Consider the following 23,295-nt stretch of genomic DNA (forward strand, 5'->3'; position numbering starts at 1 on the left):
TCTATAAATCACCCAACTAACCTGGGCATGCGCGCTCAGCTCCCACCACTTTGGCGGTTGGGCTGTATGGGCCCAAGCTGCAGCTTGTAATTTACAATAAAAAGACCCTCATGTGTTTTGCAACGGAGTCATTTCCTGTAGATCTTTTGGGGGCTCGAGAACTGGGTATAACAGTAGCCCTGCTCCTAAAAGAAACCAGAGGATGTGCTAAATCATTCTTCCTCCCTCGCTACAGCCTAATCTGCAAGTAACAGGACATTACTCACTATCAGATGTCCCCCAGGTGGCCAGGCCTGACCGCTTGCTGTCTTGGCGCCTAAAACAGACCAACCATTTTAAAGGTCAGTTTCCCTAGACTCTCTTACCCAATCCTGTAACACCAAGGCTTGTACTTCCCTTCTTGTGGTTTTTCCCTTAAAAACCCTGCTCTCTCAGAGCAAGGGGTCACTTGCCTCTTTGTTGGAAGGTGGCTTGCAGCCCAGGATCAAGCTTGCAATAAAACTCTCTCGTGTTTTGCAACAGACTTGATTCCTGGTGGTCTTTTGGGGGTCTCGAGAACAGGCTACAACATTTGCAGGGTTGGCACATTTTGGGGTCATTCTCAGAAATGTTGTGGTTTTCTACAAGTATAAGCATGTTTTCCTGAAGACAGGATAAGTTTTAAGTCACCTATTAGATGAGCACTGTAGGGTGGATGTCCATTACACGCTTGTTTACTTCTCGCAGATCTTGCGCCGGCCTATAGTCGCTGAAGTGGGGCTTCTTTACTGGCAGTGGGTGGGGGTGCTGACTGGCATGGCCTTAAGAGCCCCAGGTCCAACAGTCTCCTGATGTGGGGAGTGATGCCCGTCTTGCTGCAGAGACATTGGATACTGGCAGGCTCTGGCCGGATCAGCCCCTGGTTTGAGCTCCACAGAGATCAGGGACCTGTTTTGGGCCAATCCCAGTCCTCCTATCTCAGCCCATGCTGAGGGAAATGTCTCTAGCCAGGACTCGATGGCCGAGCCTGGTGTCAGGGCAGGTTCATACAGACGATTCATCCACTAAGGTGGTGGTCAACACGTGGACGGGCTCCCCTGTCTTATCCAGTACTCGGTGCCCTCTGCTGAGGTGTATCTGGATTCCCAACTTAGCCAACAGGTCCTGCCCCAGCAAGGGATATGGGCATTCTGGAATGGCCGTAAAAGAATGGGATACCCAGCCCCTTCCTAAGACCACCATCCTTTGGGTAGTCCGTGGGTTTTGTTTCATTCTGGCGGCCCCTGGAATCCATGATATTTTGTCTGAAAGGGGGCCTTCCAGTTGGAGGAGCACTGAGTGTTGGGCTCCTGTGTCCACCAAGAAGCTGGTGGGTTTCCCCTCCACTTTTAGGGTTACCCTAGAGTCACTACCTTCAGCCCTGAGGTTGAGTACCTTGGGGGCCCTCTTTTGGGGGCACTCCTCCCTTGCCCATTGACCTTCTTCTTTGCAATATGTGCACTGGACATCCTTCTCTCTGAAATTCCTTCTTTCTCCTCCAGATGCCTCAGACGCCTCCAGCTGTCCTCTGGGTCCATGGTGACCAAAGCTCTGTTCTGCCATTTCTCGGCCTTGATCCGTCTCTCCTCTGCACCGACCCTGCTGTTGCTCACTTTCTCTGCCACAGTCACTAAAACTCTCAAACTCTTTTCTCCTAGAGCTTTCTCTTAATGCCTGCGGCGGGCTGGGGCAGGCTGGTTGACGAAGGACATTGCCACAGCCGCTATGTCGTCTCTGGCTTCAGGGTCAGGTGGAGCACACCTGCGGAAGGCCTCCATGATTCGCTCCGTTCCCTGACTAATACCGTAGCACCTGAGACAGATGGGTCGGCCAGCGAGCAGCCACCGTGAGAGCGGCCAGCAGACCGGCGGTGACCAGAAGCCTCCCTTCAGCGGTCTTCTAATCCCACGTGGATCTGGTCAGGGGAAATCCAGCCTCAGTCTGCACCTAATCAGTGCCAGGGACTCTGGTGGTTCCCGGCTTCCTGGATACGTTCCCTCTCTTCTGAGGTCAAGGGCACCTGCCATAACTGCTGACAATCATCCCACGTGGGTGGATGGGGAAATAGGACAGTTTCTAACAAGCTACTAAGGTCTTTGGGGTTCTCAGAGAAAGGAGCATTCTGAGACCTCCAATTATAATAAAGATCACCAGTGGCCAAGGGCCGGTACTGATGAGACTGTTTCAGGTTCGTCCACCCTGCCAGCCGCCCTCAAGGGCAGGACGGGGGGACTGGACCCTCTGGCGAAGCCCCCCTTTCTGCTCCTGGTTCCCTGCTGCTCCCGATTCCACCCTCGGGCCTGTGGGGCGGGGCGCCTCAGCCTCCTCCCGGAGTGGTGGAGAGTAGATCGGCAGGCCCGGTAGAGGGTGCCTGACCTCATCGTCCTCCACTGCACAGAGAGGAACCCCCGAAGGCTCGCGTGGTCTGGGGCTGCTGCTCCTTGCCTCCTCATTCTCTGGATCTGACCCACCCTGAGCTGGGGGTTGGTGGTCGCCTTCTGCCGGGCTTGGGGCTGTGGATTAGGACTTGGGAAGGGTTGATGGGGAGGGGGAAAGGGAAGGTCTTCTTCTGTGCACCCTGGAGGATTGGGTAAAGCGGAGTGAAGGTTCCGTTTCATTTTCTCCTCTCCAGGTTCCTTCTCTCATACCGAAAGAACAGTCTGCTGGAGCTGTTTCTGAGGATGTCAAGGGCTGAGTCCAGGGTAAGGGGCATTCTATCAAACTGCAATATTCGCGACCTGATCTGGGCGGCCTGTGTAGAGGGGGTGGGGGAGGTGATCTTTTTAACTCTCCAGCATTGTCGAAGTTAAACATCCCCTCAGCTGGCCATCCACGTTAAATGTGGGCTATTCAGAGCTGCGAAGTTATGAGTTTTCCTTTCCATGCTCAGATTGTGAGCGTTCCCTGACTTCTTGTGTATACCACAAGAGAGAGAGTGGTATAGTCATAGTCTGTCCGATCGCATAACACATAAGTGTAACAAATAAAACAACCAGACACAAAATGCAATCAGTTGCCCTCTTTGCATTCAGAGGAAAAACCGAAAGTAAGACACCAAGCACAATCCACACCGTCTTCCCACAGGCTGCAACGGTATCCCTTCCCCTACTATCAGATTAGGGTCTCAAACGTCTTCCAAGACCACAGACCAATGCTTAGGTCAATGCTGGCCACACCAGAAACGGGCCCTTCCCTTAAGAACAAACGCCAAAGACAAGACAAACATTCAGACACTGGCCGAGAGACAGGCTCAATGATTCAGGGGTGCGGGGGGGGGGGGGGGGGGGGGGAGAATCCCAGGCATGCAGTCAGGACGGATGCTGGCACCAGGGTCTGCAATCAGCTTTGACCACCTGGGAAGATTGCTTCCTGAGACCGGGAACCACCCCCCACCTGACCGGTTTTAACAGTTAATGTTAAAACCTTGGAATGCCTCAATGACTCCCGAGATAGCCTCCTGCCCCTCTCCCTCCTATTTTACTTCCTTATTCTTTGAGCATAAAAGTAAAGCTTTGCCCTACAATAAACGGACTTTGACAAGGATACTGCTTGGTCCCTTCCTCTCTCTCGCCCGTTTTTCTTTTAGGCTTGGTTCTCTTTGAGACCCACGAGAATTACTAGTCCCGCAGGTGGGGCACAGGGGTCCTGGTGGGGGTCTTGGGGATCTCAGATGAGCCCCCAAGATGTTAGGCCCCCAAAAGACCACCACCAACACCATGAGTCAGAAATCGTATGCAAAAGCAAAGAGCATCTATTCGGGGTTAAGCTGAGATTCCCAGAATCAATCAGAGGCTAGGAACCCCAAACCTGGGGGGGAAAAACACAACAACTAGGTTTTATAGGGTTTTTACAAGCAGAAGACACTTCTAGACTTGGCACTTACAGGACTGAGAGACATTCAGCAAGAGCAGGCTTGTTACATAGTGACTGGTTAGAGGCAAGCTGTGACCATCTGGAGTAACTATTTTTGTAACCATAATGATAACAGGTAATTGTTTTAGTAACCACAAGGACACCATTGTTTTTTGACCTGTTTTCTGATTGGCTGGCTTCAGGGTTGTCACATTATGTGGTCATTCTCAGAATGTGGTTTTCTGCAAGTATAAGCATGTTTTTCTGAAGCTGGGGCAAATTTTAGGCCATGTATAAGATGGTGGCCAGTGACAAAATGGAGTCTGTTATGTTCAGGCTCTCCAACAGCTGAGCTCACTGGTCTGGCTATGCAGTGTGGCGACATGCTGCGTGTTGGCCTGCATTCCATGTCCTGCCCTCTGTGTCTGGAGACCAGAAGAACATTATCTGGAAGAGCATTATCTGTTGTTGAGAAGGAAGCTCTTTTCTCCATGTGTGTGAGTAAAGGGTGAACTGTCTGGCAGCCCTTGTGCAGAAACTGAAGGGCACTAACAGGCCCAAGCATGGCAAACATGGCACTGGCCAGTCCTGTCCTCCCTCTTCTCTCTTTCTAGCTAAACTATTAGATTTCCTTTTTCAGGAACTTTCCACATTCTGAAAGCTAGCCGCAAGGCCCCTTATTTGGCCACTTTCTTAAGTCTCATCCTGAGGCTGATCATCAAAGTCATCAATCAAAAATCTGCAGGACACACCACGTTTCCTTAACCAGAGCAACTTTATTGATTTGAACAGAAAACTGACTGGCCGGGGAAGGAGCACAGACTCGGGAGCTGATACCTCCAAGTGTTGCAGTTCTTCTCCAAGGAGAGTGTTACAGCTCTGTGCAATCACACTAGATAGGAAACCTCACAGAGGAGAGTGATTAGGAGGGTAGTATGAGTTCCATCCTGGACTGCCAATGACCCATTCGACAGAGACATCGAGCTGCTTCTTATGTCTTTGGAGATCTGTCTAGAGTTGTCGGATCTATTTTGTTTGATACCAATTGGTTAACATAAAGGCACATTCAACCCCAAGGAAGAGACAGAAACTACCTTTCTTGCTGTTAGTAAGTCGAATCCTCACCAATTTTGTCAAACTACTGCAGCCAGTCTTTCTGGCCTTGGAGGGTAAGGATAGTCTGATCTGCCAGATGAGATCCTGGGTAAAGTGAGAGAAAAACCGATGCTAAACATCCAGGGAAGTGGTCCTGCCACTCCAGTGATGGTGCCAGAGGTTCTGCCCAGGACTGCTAGAAAAGGCACAGCCTGAGTAGCACATTCATAATTCTGTGCCGGACAATTAAGGCATGTGTAAGGCTGGACACGGGCTGGGTGGTAGCATGAATGATTAGGGTATTATTACATTCTGTAGACTCCCATGTGCACAAAGTGTGTTCTGGATGAATTAAAGCAGGGGTGTGTGATAAGAGGTGGTAGAGATATTTGGCCTTGAGCATATAGGGCCAGAAGGACAAATAGGAAAATTAAAGCCAGTTGTGGCTTATATAGCTGTGAATTTATAGGGATGCAATTTGTTACAGCAATGGAAAACATATTAACATTTCTCCAATCTCAGAAACAAACTAAAAAAGTACAGAATGTTTCTGAGAAAAATATTAAAAGATATTATCTAGAATAGTCGCAGATTGTATTGTATCTATATAATTCTTAAAAGTGCAAAGTGAAGTTCTAGTCCTTTTGAAAGCTACTATCATAAACTGTTTAGGATAATTTAGAAATGCCAACTAATTTGTCAATCAGACTTGTGGTTTTGTTATGTACAAGCTTAGTTAAACAGATTTTTTTTTCTAAGTTAATCAGTCATTCTATAGATAGAAATAAGTAATTCAGATATACTAGAAATAGATAATGGTCTTCAAAAACCAGATCTATAGAATATGGCATTTAAAGATGTTTTATTAATGTAAGACTTTTTGACAGAGACATGTCAGCTTTTGGCAGCACCCCATTCCACTTCAAAGATCAAGGAACCTCCATGTGGAGTTTGCTTCATATGTGGTAAGCTAGTCAATGGGCAAGGAATGCCCTTGCTTCTATTGCATACAGAATACTGGACAAACTGGATGCAGGAAAGTCAACTGCTTAGCATTGCAAGGACAAGGTAGGCAAATCCTTTCATAATACCTGCTTCACAGAAAAGTCAGGTATTCTGAGCCAGAAGGCTGAAGATGATGCTCCAACATTATAAAGATATCTTATCTGACTGTCCAGGTAGCTAGCTGTCTCTGTCATTTCTATAGCTTTGGAAGCTGCTTGCTCTGTACTTCCTGTTTATTCAGATAATATTAATCCTTCTCAGGTCTCTGATGGGGTTGAAGACTAAATAATTATAATCTTACAATTACAGCTAAGTTCTTTAGGATTTAAGATTTTTTTTAGGTTTGAAAAGATGGTTTTTGATTGGTATTGTAAGTTTTGATACGAAGTGATTTAGGTACAGAACCTTGGACTTACCAAGATAGGATAGATAGTAGAATACTTTCTTCAAGGTTGCTAATTACTTATGGACTAGACATTGTGAATGTGATTTTTACCAGATAGTATATAGTCTATTGATGTCAGAGAAAAAGTCTTTTATTTATATACAATGGAGGAAACTGTTGTTGCGCCCGATTTGCAAGACCCCAGAAGACTACCACCAGGAGTCCATTGCAAAACACATGAGGATCTTTTTATTACAAGCTACAACTTGGGTTCGCACAACCTCACCACCGAAGCGGTGAGAGCCGAGAGCTTGGGTTCAGGTTAGTTGGCTGATTTAGAGTCAGGTCTTTCACAGCATGCCCAAAGCAGAGGGGTTCCAGTCTGGCCAGCATCTATTGGTCAAAACACAAAAGGGGATGCTGAATTTTGAACTGATTGGCTACAGGAAGGCCCCCAAACCATTAGTTGTCTAGCTTCCCTTGTTTGGCTGCACTAGGGGGATGGGCCAGTTTCCTAGCAACTGTACCTCTAGTGGGCAGGAAAGAATGCAGTAAGGCTAGTTCTTCCCCTCAGGGCATTAAGGCTGGTTCCTTCCTGCATGTGGCTGGATTTGTCTCCACCTGCCTGGCCTTCATTCTGGCTTGTGCTTTAAACTTTAAAACAATACCCACTGATTTTTAATTCTTTGGTCTGTCACTGTTTCTTGTTTGATGTGGTTGATCCCAATCACACACCTCTTTTTTATTTTAGGTTTATTATTTATTTACTATGTATAAAATGTATGTTTGCATGTACACCTGCACACCAGAAGAAGGCACCAGATTTCATTTTAGATGATTGTGAACCACCACGTGGTTGCTGGGAATGGAACTCATGACCTCTGGAAGAGCAGCCAGTGCTCTTAACCTCTGAGCCATCTCTCCAGCCCCCCTACCCCGATCACACACCTCTAATCCAAGAACTTTTTATTCTAAACAGGTGATTATCATGTCATTCACCCATCCCTAACACACACCTTTAAACCAAGAGCTTTTTGTATACTGGATCTAATAAAGTTAACCCAAGGTCAAGAGGCAGAGCAATAAAACAGCTGACAGGGATTAAAGAGTAGGCGGGACTTTGAGTTTAGGGGCATTTAAGACAGCATGGAGAAGAAGGAGCTTTAGCTTTAAGCTCTAGCATTAGCTTAGGCTTCAGCTCCTCAGCTCTCTGGCTTTTGGAGCTTTGAACTAGCAAGCCTTCGGCCTTGGGATTTTTTGGCTTTTTCCTCCTGGGAGGTCAGTTGTACTAGTGAGCCTTTTGGGGTTTTTTTCCGTCCAGATCTGAGCTGAGAAGGAAGGTTAGCTGGTTACCTTCTCCGCCTCTCTGAGCTAGCAGGTTTTCACCACAGCATCTGGCTCCTGAGTCTTTATTGATAAAATAGAACAGTTGGGATTTTCATGATTGTTAATAACAGTTTGTGGTAACAGAGTGGGGCTTTAATAAAATCTGAGTCTGTGGAGGCAGAGAAAAAGAACCCCACAATGAACTCTGCTGGGGCACGTTTCTACAAGCTCCAAGTGGGAGCTGAGAGACCAAGAAGCCCAAGAGGGTGTGGAGAGGCTGTGGCATGGAGAAGCTGTGGCATGGAGAGGCTGTGCTGTGGAGAGGCTGTGGCATAGCTGTGGCATGGAGAAGCTGTGAGACTTCTCCTACAGAGCTGAGAGATGAGGAGACAAGGCTGCAAAGGCTTGAAGGGGGCTTAAGGAAGCTATGTGCCTTAGCAGGTAGCTCCTAAGGGAGGACAAAAATATGCAGGAGGGTTCCAATGGAGGGAGAGGAGCAAGTATCTCAATAACCAGAAAGATGCCCACGTGGTGGGGCTCTGGAAAGCCTACCCTGAGAATGGCTTGGGGTTGTAGTTGGCTCACAAATCCCTGATCGATCAGCTTTTGAAAGTAAGCATTCATCTTACCTAAGATCAGGGTTCTAGAGTGCCTATTCTTGGATCTCAACAGGTAGAGACCCAAAGATAATTCAGTACATTCAGAGTTTGAATTGAGAGTCTGTATTAAACCAGTGACTGCCTGGGGGGAAACACCTTCCACAGAGAAGCCCGGAATGCATTTCACAGGAAAAATGTAAAGGCAAAGAACACAGAAAAACCACATCCTGCTGGTGAAAGACCCCATATCACCCTGAGTCAAACAGAGTTAAACATAGCTAACGCCATTTTGTGGTGTACCACAGTTCTGGGAAAAATAGTAAAGGCCGGATGGGAACTAAAAATTACTCTGGGAAATCCAGCTATGTCACCCCCGCGGGATATCTGCGGTCAGGCTGCCCCAACTGAGCTAAAAACAACTTGTCCTGACCACCCTCATGGGATATCTGACAGGTGGTCCAGCTGAGATAGGAGTCCTGAGAAAAACAACATATGGCGGCACTAGTCAAGGTCGTCATAATTGTTTTGACCACCCAGTTCCTGGAATTCTGGTGTCCCTGCCAACCTGATTCATGTTGTGGTTTCATGTGAAAGAGCCAATCAGCTCCCTGTAACTATGCTTCTCGCTTCTGTATCAGTGCTTCTGCTCTAACCCTATAAAAAACCCAGCTTTCCACCTGGAAAGGCTCGTAAAGTCATCTGAGTGGCTTTCCGCCCGGGTATTTATGTCTGTCCTGGTACACATCGGAATAGAACTCTCCATCATAAATGTGGGTGGACAGATCAGTATTTTTGTGCCTCATGGGGATGTGAAACCTCAGGAGACACTCACTGGAAGCCCTCCTCCTCCTGGGACTATATTACAGTAAAAAGAAAGAATCCCACATCCGTCCCTCTTAATACACCTCTCCAACAAACCACGTTGGGGGTATTTAATCCCCAGGGCAAAACCAAAGGATGGTGCAATCCCCTGTTGATTCAATTTACTCCACGAGCCAAACACCAGATTTGGACTTCACAAGGATTTAGATGGGGCCTCCAGGTTTATAAAGATCGAAAGGACATAGGCCTCACCTTTCGGATCAGGCTTAAAAAGGCCTTACCTATTACTAGGTCTGTGGGCCCCAACCCGGTCTTGTCAGATTAGAAAAGACCCTCTCAGCCAAAACATCCACCCCTATGGCCCACGGCCCCAAATGCTTCTGTTTCTTCCCCTAGCCCGACTGTCATAGACCCTACTACACAGCCTCCCCAGAGGCCTGGATCAGGAGATAGACTTCTAGATCTAATAACAGGAGCTTATCAGGTGCTAAACCACTCCAATCCCGATCAGACCCAAGAATGTTGGTTATGCCTGGTTTCAACTCCACCCTATTATGAAGGATTGGCCGTAATGAGTAACTTTTCTAACCATACAAGCCCTCCAGCGAGCTGCTACCCTTCTGCCCAACATAGATTGACTCTGTCTGAAGTGTCCAGGCAGGGGCTTTGTGTCGGAAAGATACCTGTGGCTTATCAGCAACTTTGTGATTCCACTGCCAATATTGATACCGGAAATTACTACCTGACTGGTCCCAATGGTACCTTTTGGGCATGTAATACCGGCCTAACCCCCTGCATATCAGCTATAGGCTGGAATGCTGGTTCTGACTCTGGCAGTGGCAGGGAAAGTGAAGCAAGCAGTTGTAATGCCAGGTTCACAGGACCCTCAGAGACCAGGAGACGACTCAGTGCAATTGCAAGAGAGCTTTATTACGAGAGCGATCAAACTCGGGACCCAAGTCTCCCTGACGCAGCAGTAGAGAAGTGAGACCCCGAGCCCTGAGTGAGCAGGATTTTTAAAGGAAAAGTCTGTGAGCAAGGGGTTTCCATGGCAGCAAGCGGGGGGGGGGGGCCAAAATTTCCTAAAAAACAAGGGGGGGGGGGGGGATTAGGTAAAAGTTAGAGGGGCGGGGTGACCTTCTCTGAATCACAATTACCTAAGGCATACAATCACAATTGCTATTCTTCTGAACTATATCTGAAACACTGGGGAGAATTTTCCCAACCCGATTCCCAACTGATTCTCATTGATTATTGCCAGTGAGATTGTCTCTATTTTCTATGAAGCATTTATTCTGTATTATTTCCTGGAGGCTGTTGCTAGAAGAGTTAACTTTGTTCTCTGCCAGGTGTAGATTCTGTGATATTTCCTGGTACCTGAGTTCAGCTCCCAGTCAAGATGGCTCTCTATTTCAAAATGGAGCTATACCCAGGCTAACTTAAACTCTTCACAGTTTTATTATGGGAGCCCACCAGACATGACCACTCAGACAGAACTTATAGCCATTTGAAAGCCTTTATTCTAGCTGTCTGGGACCACACCCAGGTATTAGGGGACCTAGGTGTGACCCAGAGTGTCCAAAGCACTAAAACCACACCCTGGAGTCAATGAGCAGCTGCAGGGGGCCTCACGGGAGCATGCAGTTTAACAGAAGCCAGAAAGAGCAGTTAGCTGTGGGGGTGGGGTTCTGAATAAGTGGGCAGTTTAACAGAAGCTAAGACTGGTTGGATGTGGAGTTCCAAATAAACAAGCCAAGTGAGCCAGGACTTTTTGACCTCGGGTTGCTAGACTAGAATTGGGTAATTTTCCACAGGATTCTTAAGGAGACCAAATTCTAGTTAAACCTGAAATGGCCTCAGCAAGACTACAAGATGGAGGAAACTTTGACTGTCTTGCCCTGTCACAGTTTTAGAGAAGCTAAAAACATGCAGTTAGCTGGGGCATTTCTAGCCCAAATTTCTAAGACATCGTTGAATACTTTCCCTCAGAACTTTTCATGGCAATGGTAGAAAAGGGGGCAGGGTAAGATCTAGTCCCTGTTGGGTTTTGAGTACCACCACTACCAAGGTGTCAATTTGTCCTTGAATGATGAGAATGGTTTGAGCCATATTTTGAAGGTCTTGGGTGAAGTGGGAAGAAAACTGGTGATACATGCCTATCTAACTAACATATTACAGCTGACCTGGCTTTCAGGATCTCCCAGTGTCTCTTAGTCCCTACCTGTTACAGTGTATGTGTGGGGATCAGGAACCAGAAAAGGGGCACGGAGGTGGTGGGGTGAGCAGCAATGAAGCCCTCACAGACTCCCAGGATCAGACTCTTAAGACCAGACTCAAGACGCAGATCTTTATAAGTCAGTGTAAAAGCCTTTAAGTGATTGAAAGGCCAGTCAGCTCATCCCATGCTAGCGCCTCGAGCAGCAATAACAATCAAGTTGGTGCAACTATAAGGAAATGTGGGTGGAGACTTCCACAGAGGAGGGGGAGGCAGTCACCGTCCTCACCTCAGATCCATTTTAAGACTTCACTAGTGTGCTAGGCGTCCCTAGTGGATCAACGCTGTGTGCAGCGGGTCAGGACCTTTCGAGGATGCTTCACTCACCTTCCCTATAGGCCTCCAAAAGGCTGACCTCGACACTCCCCACAGCTTCACCTGTTTAAATTCCAAGCTTAAAAGTCTTTAGCTGGAGCACTTTGGTGCACTGGTTTTGGAGGTGTATATGATTTTTAAGCTGTGCTAGGGAAGATATGAATAAAACTACAATTTCCGTGGCATAAACAAATTAACTACTGGTGAGAATGTAGTGGTGGGTTTGGAAGCCACGTCCTGGAAGAAATGTCCCATATCAGAGAGGGGACCACAGCCGCTCCGGTGGCACTTAGAGCCACTTGTTTCTTGAAGGTCCGGCATCTGGAGCCCTGGGCTGATGGTCACCGTTCTCCCATTCACTCAGGGTTAAGTCAAGCAGAGCCATTTGGAGCAGTTCCATTGTTTCCCTCAGTGAGGGTGTACAGCTTTATGACTCAACAAGAACCCAAACTATATTCTCTGTTCCTTCTGGAAAAACATATACAAACCCTTGTCCTGTGTTTGGTGGGAGGGGGGGGGGCAAGACCCTTCCATGTATTGTCCATAGAATCCCACCGGTAGACTAAGCCCAGGGGTGATCCTGGAAAGTACTGCACCCCAATATTTATGGGGGGGAACATGACACAGACTGTTTTTGTCAAATTTTTTAAAAATTAATGGTAAAAAGAGCCTCAGTCAGTTTGTCCTGTAGTTGTATTGCTGATGTCCCCCACCTCTTTTTAGAGAGGTGTGGGCTCTTTTCACTATGGCTTGACCTTGAGAATTGTAAGGAATCCCAAAGGTATGTTATATTCCATTCAGAGCAAAATGTAGCTCTGCTCTATTCCATATAGAAGAGCTAGTATACGCTGGCCTGTTGTCTGTCTTAATTGAATATGGCACACCCATATGGCAGTTTTAACAGTAGCAATAACCATCTTGGCATTTTTCTTTAGACTAAGCCATGGTAAAGAAGAATGAGGAAAAGGTGTCAATAATGACATGTGAGACAGCCTGGCTAAATAAGCTGACCAGCTCCATGACAGGCTTCATTTTCTTGCTAGACAGAACAGGCGTAAGAGCTACAGGAAAGCCACAGAAAAGGGGCAACCTCTCAGAAACAGCCAAGACATCTGGCCTGGGGAAGAGAAGGTTGTTTAACAGGGGGCAGCATCGATGTTGATGGCGGAGCTTAGGTCAGCCCACACACTCAGCCCTCCCAAAGCTCTCCCTGCCTGTAGCCTTCCGATGTCTGTGTGTCTGTGGAGCGTGCCCAGGCCTGCAGCAGCACAGGAAAGGGGTAGCCATGCAGCGTACACTCCGCTAGGGGCTGCATCCTCTGGACCCCAGGCTGAGAGCGCCCCATGAATGTCTGGGGATTGGTGCACAGAGGGGGAGGGAGTGCTCAGCTGTGACACTTGTTCATCAAGATTGGACAGCCCAGCCACAGGGAGGGGAAGCCGCAAAGTTCCACCTTCGTGGTGCCCACTTCTCTTCCAGAGGTCATGGGGCAGTCCAGCGGTGGGCAGGAGAGGGCAGAGACAAGAAGGCACCAAGGGATGGCTGCAGCATGCTTGGCGCCTCTGCCACCCACTGCAGCCCAGCCACACTGCTGGCAACCCCCAGCTCCTGCCTGGATTCAACAGATAACAAAGGGCTCTTCCCTTGAAGTTACGGCTGAGCAAGTAAGTTGTGTTGTTGTGCCCAAATCGCAATACCCCAAAAGACCACCACCAGGAGCAGAGTCCATTGCAAAACACATGAGGATCTTTTTATTACAAATCATTACGAGCTGCAGCTTGGGCACACACCCCCTCCCCCAACCTCCGAAGCGGTCCGAGAGTCCCATGCTCAGCTTAGTGGGGTGATTTAAAGATTCTGGTCCCTCCCAGCATGCCCAAGCAGGGGGGATTCCTGCCTGGCAAGCATCTCTTAGTCAAAACGCTGCATTTTTAATTGATTGGCTATAGGAAGGTCTCCAAGCCATTAATGATCTGGTGTCCCTCCCTAGGGGGGATGGGCCAGTTTCCTAGCAACTGTATCTTGAGTGGGTGGGGAAAGAATGCAGTAAGGCCAGTTCTTCTCCTCAGGGCATTGTTGGACCTCACCACCCAGCTAACCTTAGAGCAGGCCTTAAACATTAAAATAATAGCCACCGATTTTTAATCTTTTGGTCTCTCATTGTCTGTCAGCTTTAAATGTATGTATGGCCACCACATGTTTATTTCCGACTGATCTTAAATGTATACAGTTACTTTGCTCTGATGTCTTGGTTATAGATTATTGGTTATTGGATATGGCGTTTAAAGGTTAATTTCAAACTCTTGTTTAGAATATATATATGTGTGCATATGTGTTTGTAAAATCTATAGAAGCACAGGTGTTTTTAAATAGCAACCATGTGGACCACAGTCTGCAGCCTGCCATGTCATGTGACTTTACCCTCTTGAAATTTCCACATTGTATAGGGAAACAATTATAGAACCTCTTGATCATAATGAATTCTGTTTATCATCCTATCTCAATTTAGACTGAGAAAACATCAAGTCTTGTTTTAAATTGCTATGGATTTTTACATAAAAATTCAAGATTGTATTCTTACAATATACTGTACATATGATGGTAAAATCTTAAGGTTATAAAGGTGATTCAGATTAAGAAGCTACTGACTCTGGAAATGGTTGAATGCTCCATAGAGCTATCCCAGCAGAGACACCTAATGGCTGTTTTTCAATTGCCTGTCACAACCTGTAACAACATGTGGCTGGCCACCATGTTGACTGGGGAATAAAGAGGGTGGGTCCAAGGTTTCACTGCCATCTTAACTAAGGGCAGTCACATGACTGGCAGCCATCTTGGTTGTGGGAGAGTCATGATCCGCCACCATCTTTGTTGAGGGCTGCCAACTGCGTTCAGTACCCTGTTTAGCACCAAGTGCAACTTCTGTCCTTTAAGCTCTTGCTGTTCAGTCTTTGTAGGGATTAGTAAGCAGGCACTTCTATGGCCAGCCCCAAGGAACCTGACAGACCAGTTATCAGGCATTTGTGAAGACACCCAGACCACCTGCTGATCCCCTGGAACTACCTGCACATGCCCTGGGTCACCCTATAAGAGAACTGGAGCCCTACCCCCTCTCTCTTCCTTACTCTCTTACTCTTTCTCTCCTCCTCTCTCCCCCCTTCCCCTAATAAACCTCCCATGTGGAACCGATCTCGTGGTGTGATTTGTGAACCCGAGTGTAACCTTTACATTCGCACGTTTCCTAACAATCTTAATACTGCAATATGGTAGGAGCAGCAGGATTTGCCAGCCCTCTATGAACTGTATTGATGATTGAAAGTTTTGCTTTGATTTTAGTTCAGAAATATACTTAAAGTTATGCTAATAACTGATATAGTTGGTTACAAGATTTAGCTTTACCTAGTCTCTTGTTTACCTTTTCAAGGTTAAGCCTAGGATGGGTAACTACAAAATTTCCCATGTAGATCTATGTAAAATAGATATGGTCCTAAAATACTTATCTACAAAAGATGCCATAATTAGAGATTACAACATTCTATTTTATGTTGGCTGGATACAGTTTACAGCAGATGACTAAAGACAGACACAGACTAACTCCAATATGCTGGCCCTCAAGCTTGTCTGCTGAATATGGCATTTAACATGTGTCATTTATTACAACAGACAAAGAGCCTCAAATCCTAGAATAGCTCCCCAGGGTCTCCACATGACACTAGCCACTGGGCAATGCTGCCCCAGCTGGCCTACCGCTAAGGCCTGAAGTGTGGGCAGAGCTGGAATCCTAGAGAGTTAGTGTCTCACATTGCTGAAAATGAGGTGATGGCAGTAGCTCATGCTCTTCTTCCACAGAAACAGCCTCTCGTCTTCTGTGTCTGATGGCCAGACTGCCTCTTCCCATGAGGCCATGAAAGCACAGAAGCCAGGGACAACTGTCTAGGCGGTAGATTGACAGTCATCTCTCTCTCTCTCTCATTTTGATTAATACATAGATTCATCTAGGTTACAATTTATCCATCCCAGACCCCTGAACACTGAAAGGTTATAGTTAATTCCTGAGGCTGGGGCAGAATCACAAGACCACACTCCTTTCAGATAATGGGCCAGCAGCAGTCCCCTCCCAGATAAACCTCAGGGTATGACTGGAGTCACATGGCCCCTAAGAACTAGAGGTCAGATGTCTCCCATGTAGATAAGCCCGACCGTTAGCAGTCTTGGCACCTAAAAATAGACCAATCGTTTTAAAGGTCAGCTTCCCTAGAGACCACCCCGCTTGTGTTTTGCTCTTCTTACCCAATCCTGTAATGCCAAGGCTTGTACTACCCCACTGGCATTTTTGTTCCTTTAAAAACCTTGATCTTCTGGAGCGGGGGGGGGGGGGCCGCTTGCCCAAATGTCTTTGTAAAGGGCAGCCACCTGGGCTCGAGCTTGTAATAAAAAGACCCTCGTGTGTTTTGCAATGGAGTCGATTCCTGTAGGTCTTTTAGGGGCTCGAGAACTGGGTGTAACAGCACATTGATGGTTAAGCCAATAGTAGCTTAACAGCCAGAGAACAGACATTTGGATCCACTATTAGTTCGCTGTTGGGCCTGAAAAGGCCTGCTGTATCTATTTGAGCCTGGCTTGAGTTTGGAGACCTGTCTTTAGCTTCCAATTTAAGAGGTGCCACTTCTGGGCAAAAGTGATTCAGCATATCCGCCTTAAAATCAACCCTGCCTGGTAACTGTTAGGTGGAGTTCTGTCGCTGGCCCACCTCTCTTTGCACTACCTAACCTTGCCCTCTACGTCATCTTACCTCACTTCCTTAACCCTGCCTCCTGACCCAAACCTATAAAAAGGACAGAAGGACAGCTTTATTCAATAAACAGAGTTCCTGCTTCAACAGATCTCCTGGCTCTGTGGTGTTTTATTCCCTGGGGCATCCAGAGAGATTCGGGCCATGGACACTCATCATCCCGCTCAGCCACAGAGGGCGTCCAGCTGGACTGGTCACCCTCATCTCAGCTCCACCTGCCAAATATTGACCTGGCAGTTCATTAGTCAATTCATTAGCTAGTTAAACTACTAGGTACTAGATCTCTTCTTTAAAAAGGCAAACAGGTTTGCCTTGCTCAAGGCTTCATGTTAAAAGGTAAACAGATTTCAGTGTAAGTTTTTACTATTCCTTTATTTAAATAACTGCTCTCATCAATCAATGAGCTTCAGGAAATCAAAAAGTCATAGACCTGAATAAAAAAAAAAAAGACCTTAATCTGCCACAGCTCAAGCAGACTCCGGTAAGTACACTCACCTGATCTTGAAATGGGATTTTTCTGGCTTTAGAATTCCTCACTTCCCCCAAATACTAGACAAATTTTAATTTCTGTTCCTGGTCTATGGTTGTATGAGCAGATACCTACGTGGCTGACAGACTCCATTCAGGGGCCACCTGTGGATTGGGAGCTGCTGCGATCTGGACTTGCTGGACGCTGATGGAAACCAGTCCAGCCAATAGGATGGCTTCCTGTCGCTTCACCTGGGTTGCTAATTAGATGCTTCCGATATTGCCCAGCCTTTGAGCAGCCTTCCAGCCTTCCTGGGCCCCGATAACACTGTCCTGATGTCAGCTAGAAGAAATTACAGAAAAGAAGTCATCATCCATTGTCCACCTACCAGACTGAAATGCTAAGTCAAAAGAAACTCTGGCATGGGGGACAAATGGCTACCTAATAGTTATACCACAAAATAGGTCCTTAGTTCTATTTCTCCTGATCATGCTTTGTGCCCCTTCCGTGATTATGCCTAGCATTAGAAAAAAATTTCTAAAGATCACGTCTCCACAGTCCAACTTATGGTGTTATAGTCTCAATACCAGCCCTTGGAGCCACATCAATAACTTAAGATGGAATCCTATTTGAGGGTGGAGTGAGAGAGCCTAGCTAAATAAGGCTGACCAACTCCATGACACCTTCATTTTCTTATTAGACAGAATAGGCTTAAGAGTTACAGGAAAAAAAAAACACAGAAAAGGGGAAACCATTTAGAAACAGCCAAGACATCTGGCCTGGAGAAGATAACTACCAGTTTGAAAAGCACCTACTTGGGGTGGAGAGATGGCTCAGAAGTTTAAGAGCACTGGCTTCTCATCCAGAGGTCCTGAGTGCAATTCCCAGCAACAACATGGTCACTCACAACCATCTATAATAAAATCTAATACCCTCTTCTGTTTGATGTTCTTTTCTATCATGCAGGCACACATGCAAATAGAGTGTTCATATACACAAATATATAAATCTTTTTAAAAAAAGCACATAAGTTCCTCCATGGATACCAGCCAATCCCAATCGATGTTACAAAGCCACAGTAGGAATTCCCCTTTCTGACTCTAAAAAGGGCCTGAGGGAGGGGAGGCCTGTTTGTAAAGGTGGTGACCCCAGCGTGCTGGACTTCTGCAGAATAAACACCCTCTGTTCGCGTGCTGCTCAAGTCTGTCCTTTCAGCATCTTCTGGATCCTAACACACAGACATATTTAAGATGACCAAACTCCAGAACGTTGGTCACGTCCATTTGCCACAAGCTGTCAGGTCAAAGGCCTCTAGGATTTGTGTCAGCTCGTTGTGGGGACCTAAAAGCAACAAAAAGCCACAAGTGATATAGGCACATACTAACTGCTTGTAGGAACTGATGGATAATTGCAGAAGAAGCTTGTGGAGTAAGAGAGCTGAATTGTGAACTCTAGAATGAAATAACCGGGCTTGTTCTAAAGGAGATGACAGGAAGGCTGTCACTAGATGATCAGTCTCCCTGCTTCCCTCTGAAGTGGCCCCAGGGAGCCCCAAATGAAAGTGTACATGCTGAATAAAGAAATGAGCCTGTCACTGTTCAATAACTGTTTAACGTTGAATCATGGCCAAATACGAGGTTCCCCAGCCAGTTTAACAACAGCTAATGGTATAATCTTAACAACATTAGTAGCATATTAGCTGTCACTGAAAATATTAATTGGGTCTTGCCAGTTTCTTAAAAGGGCTAAGATAGCCAACAATTCTCCTAACTGCACAGATCCCTAAAAGCAACTAGGAAACACTTTAGGTTTATGGAAATGATAAAAGTGAATAATAATGAGACCTGATAGACTAAGATCAGAAGGAAGGAGAGGGGGACTTCCCCTATCAGTGGACTTGGGGAGGGGCATGCGTGAAGAAGGGGAAAGAAGGTAGGATTAAGAGGGTGGAGGGAGGGGCTTATGGGGGGATACAAAGTGAATAAAGTGTAATTAATAAAAGTTAAAAAAATAAAAATAAAGTGAATAACATACAGCAGTCTGTAAAGCATGAAGTGGCATCAGAAATGGATTTTTCTAATAAGTGCTGCACATGAATCACAGGTGTCAAAGGAAGCATGAACAGGATTTTATTTTTAGGAAAATGGTTATCTATTTAACCCCGGAAATTTAACCAAAAAAGCTGAACGATATAGTGGGATAAGAATGTCCAGGCAGGTAAGTCCTGGGAAACTGGAAGAACAATTATATCTGGCTTTTTACCCAACAGAAAAAGGGTGTTTAAGCACCATTGGTGCAAGAGTGAAAGAAAATGTCTGTAAACGCTGTAGCATTAGGGACAGAGAGCCGAATGAACCTAGTATATTTTACTGGGCACTTGGAGGAGCACCCCAATGGGGAATCCCTGCCTGGGCATCAGGAGGCCCCAAACCGCACTAGCAGGAGCAAACTGATCTAGAGGGTTTGATTAAGGCCTGCATTAACATCTTGTAAAGTCTGTTTTTCCTCCTCTATAGTGTTTAAAATCTACTCTGGCCATTTGGCACCATGAAGGAGGAGAAGGGGGTGGGGGTGAGCCGTCCTGTGTAACAGGAAGGCGAGGTCTAATCCATGCCAAGTTCCCCAGAAAGGTCTGTATGGAAGCCAATGGAGAGGGAATGGAAAGGAAGAAGTGTAGCTTTGAGGGCCTGATAGCATTGGAGTTTAACTGTGTGTCCTTAAAACAAACGTGGTTCTTGAGTTTGTGTGAAGACCAGCTGCCTCCCACACATAAATCCAACAAACAGTGAGACTATTTTTCAATCTCCCTGTGACAATACCTTCTACTGATATCTGCTCATAGGTGTTTTATTTTTAATAACAGACACCAAGAAGTCAAACCTTTGTCCTCTGGATGAAGAAGAACAGAGAAAAAACAATCTTTAATATCTAGAGTAACAATATCATATCCATGAGGGACTGATGACACAAGAGGGCGGGCTGGGTAGCCCCCATCGCTTGCATAGTAGCACTGATAGATCTGAGGTCATGTACAAATCTGAACTTACCTGACTTTTTTATAACAAAAACAGGAATTCCAAGGACTGGTAGAATGATCTATATGATTACAGTTGAGCTGCACTTGGACAAGTTTGAGCAATTCCTGGAGTTTCTCTCCCTCTATCGGTCACTGATCCATCCACAGAGGTTTATCAGAATTCCATAGCAATTTTAGGGAGAATTGGAACCCTGCTGGAACAGTGTCCCTTAGAATTGGGTGGAGTGTCTCAAATGGAATTTATCTTGTACAATACAATCATCATAAAAAGGCTTTATTGTCTGTGGTAACGACCACATCCATATCCTCCAAGACATCTCTTCCCCAGAGGTTATTGAGGTCTACCAGCATAAGGGGTGTAATTGCCCCTTAATTACCATCATTGTCACACCATGTGATGGCCCAGCTGTTTGCCAAGAGTGTGTCGTGCCACCAACACAGGCAGTTCTGGATGAAGTTTCAAAGAAAGGGAAACTCCCTCCTTTTTTAAACAAGATTTTTTTTTCTGCCCAGGTATCAATAATACTACAAAATATGCTATCCTCTGGTTTTAATGGAAGGCAGGGCCTGATGCATTCTAACAGGGATTGTCCACAATATTTTTGTGGGTTTTCTCCTTAGCTGGGGGGCTGGGGGCTGCCATCTTTGGTAGTTTTGGAGCAGCAGTCTTTGGCTCAGTGAAGTTCTTTTTCACATTTTGGGCAGATTGATGGGGAATGTTTTTCAGCTTTGTCTTGTGTCTTATCAGGACATTGACAGGCAAAGTGGCCCTGACCCTCCATGTCCAACATCCTGCCTTGCTTTTACCCTCAGTGTCCCGTGTGTAAACGCATCGCCAGAGCAGCTGCCAGGCTTTCTGTCTGATGGAGGGCAGTACCCAAGTCTCTAGTGCCAGTTATCCAGCCCTCCAGGAAGAGCCCACTCCACACCAGGGCTCTTCCTGCCTCATGGTAGCTCCCTCCGGTCTGCGCACCTGCAGCTGCATCATGCGGGGCCTAACATCTGACCACCTCTTACACTCTACAAAGTTGGCAAAGTGTTCATGTGGTTTCTGCTTTAACCCACTTAGTGGTACTGTAGCACTCTTGGTAGTTTTCTGTATGGCCCGCATGGTCGAAATAGTTAGGAGGGCCTAACATTTGAGCAGCAGAAGCATATTTACCTTATCCCTGAAGGGCCTCGGGAGGGGTTTGAACATTTCCAGACAAGGTTCCTGTCCTAGAACTTCTCTCGTACTATAAAATGCAGATTTCCGTTGAAGGGACTGCCCTCCAGATAAGATTGCTCACATATTTTTCCAGTCCTGGTGTATTTAAAGTTGTGGCCATAGACTCGAACATTTGACTAAAGAACAGGGAATGCAACCTGTCCTCACTAACTGCTTTTCTGAAGTCTTGTAGGGTTTCCATGGAATGGGGCTCCCAAACTCCTTGAGGAGAGCTGTCGCCACCCTGAGGCTGGAGAACCACAGGGAAAGCTTGGATGGCAGAAGAGTCATCCTTTCTAGGGTTTAAGACAGCCTCACAGAGGGCAATATAGATGTCACAGGAGAACTAGAGGAGGCCACCCAAGGCCACAAGGGAAGCTGCTCCCTCTGCCATTTGCCAGCAGGGGAACAGGAAGCCACTGCTGTGTCCTTTGAGGCTGCTCCGCTTGGGCGGTGACTCGATCCAGGTATAGGGAAATTACTCTTGGTTTGGCTGGGTCCTTAGCTACAGAGGCAGCAGTGGTCCAAGCACGCCTGCTCGTGGCAGAGTCCTCAGCCTTTTCTGTCTCTCCAGGCTCTGCCACAAAGGTCGAAGAAGATCGAGTGATCTGTATTCACAAAGGCAACTAAGATTCGCAGTAACTGTAGGGAAAGTACAGTGGAGGTTCATCCTCTGTCTCTCCTCTGCAAGAATTGCAGCCCGCTCCTACAACTGTCCATCCCAGCTCTCCCCACCAGCATCCAAGGCCACAGTAAGAAACTTGTCACAGAAATGATTAAGTTTTTATCTGAGAAAGTCGCCTGCTCTCTAGTATACCTTCCAGGATCTTAAACTGATTCTCTTTACGCTGAGTCTGAGTTACCCATCGTGAGGAGAATGGTCCACCCACCAACATCGATTAAGCGGATCCCTGATGTTCCTATTCAGGTGGGAGCTGTAGGGATCAGGAACTGGAAAAAGGGGGGGTAAAAGGCGACAGAGCCACATGGAATCCCAGGATCAGACTCTGGAGACCAGACTCAAGGTGCAGATCTAACTTTATTGTCCAGTGGACAGCCTTTACTTGATTTAAAGGCCAATCAGACCATCATGGTAGTGTCAAGCACCAATAGCAGTCATTTAGGTTGGTGCAACCATAAGAACATGTGGGTGGGGCAAAGTCACCTCAGGAGGCTTCCGTAAAGGAGGAGGAAGCAGTCACTGCCCTAGCTTTGCATCATTTTGAGACTTGTAGTGGGTCAACGGCTCGGGATCTTTCCAGGAGTCATAGAAGGCACTGACGCTTCATCGACATTCCCTATGGGTTTCCAAATAGCTTATCTTGACACTCTGCCCAGGTATGGCTGGCACACCTCGCACTGTGTGCTGAGCCTTCCAGTCCAGGGGCTGAGCTGCCCTTCCCTCAGAGGCTCTTCCCTGTATAATGCAAACGTTTTTGTTTCCTGGTCCTTCTTTGCCTTCGCATCTTTGGCCTCCCGGCTGCTGTACTTGGGGCCTCTCTCTCCCTTCCCTTCCTCTTTTCCCTGTGCTGTCCAGGGTCATGATATGTCTGCCTCTGGCTATCTTCTCCCACATATCTGCAATAAGCTTTCTTCTCCACTCTATCTAGGAGCAGTCCTCTTCTTTCTGTTTTACTCCTGTTTTCACTCAATACGTAGAGAGGTGGTCAGTCCCCAGGTCCTGGAGGCAGCACTGCAATCATTCCTGTGCAGGCCAGAGGGGCAGGACTTGAACTGCCCTTTTTTATGCCCGGCAGATACTGAGTCTGCAGCTCGAATTGGTTGGACTCCTTTCTGTGTATAACCCCAGCTTGGGGACAAGAAATTCTAGTAAGCAAACTACTGGCCATTTGGCAGGTAGGCAATGGTAGACTTGAGTATCAAATGGGCATTGTAGATGTTAGGGCATTGAGTCTGAAAAAGAGGTATCAAGGGTTAGGATTTTATTGCAATCTAAGCTGAAAGACCCCCGGAGGGTATCTTCTGTCTGAGAGACCCCCTCCCAAGGAACAACGAGGCCAGGCGTTCGGATGCAATCAGCAAGAGGCTTTTATTTTAATACACGGGTACCCGGGGCAGCAGAGTCACTCGGAGGACT

The sequence above is a fragment of the Psammomys obesus genome, unplaced genomic scaffold, assembly GCF_907164565.1.
Source record: "Psammomys obesus unplaced genomic scaffold, mPsaObe1.curated_primary_1811, whole genome shotgun sequence".
Taxonomy (NCBI): Eukaryota; Metazoa; Chordata; class Mammalia; order Rodentia; family Muridae; genus Psammomys; species Psammomys obesus.